The following is a 721-nucleotide window of genomic DNA, read 5'->3' on the forward strand; positions in this document are numbered from 1 at the left end:
TAGAAACAGGGTACATCTGTAGAAGTGATATATCACAAATGAATATATGTTTACGTGTGTGTGTGTGGAGTTCAACTGAGGCAATAATCTACCATGGAACTTTGAACATTGCTCTGGTCTCTGAGAAAAGCTGTCATGTAGTAGACGTTCCTCGTTTGGCTGCCTAGGGCCTTCTCTATTTTTCGTCTTGTTGACCACTGAATTTATAAGAATCGTGGCAGCTAGAAGGACAGACATACTGCAACAGAGTTTGTACCTAAATAGGTCAGCTCCCGTCCATTTGAACTTCGCCTGAAATGGCCTTAGGTCAAAGGTTAAAGGGAGATGATCAATCACTTTTTGACAGGACAAAAAAACCCTGTTTTCGTGCCTGTTGATCGTGGTAGTTTGGATGACTGAGAATTCTTAGATTCGGTTTTGAATCTAGGCTTGGAGAAGGAAGTTTTAATTTTTACACACACACACACACACATATACACTCTTATGTATCTGTGTGTGCATTTCTTTTGTCTGTGTTTGTCCCTCACCACTGACAAGTGATGTTAATGTGTTTATGGCACTGTAACTTGGCAGCTTGTCAAAGGTGACCAATAACAGAAGTTTGAGGCTTTAAAATAATAAATCCCGGGGTCAATTCACTCAACTAAAACATTTAAATGTAGTGCCACAGCATGGTCACAGTCAAATGATTGAAACAAATAAAAAATTATATATATATATA

Source organism: Octopus bimaculoides, chromosome 17, assembly GCF_001194135.2.
Source record: "Octopus bimaculoides isolate UCB-OBI-ISO-001 chromosome 17, ASM119413v2, whole genome shotgun sequence".
In the NCBI taxonomy this organism is placed as follows: domain Eukaryota; kingdom Metazoa; phylum Mollusca; class Cephalopoda; order Octopoda; family Octopodidae; genus Octopus; species Octopus bimaculoides.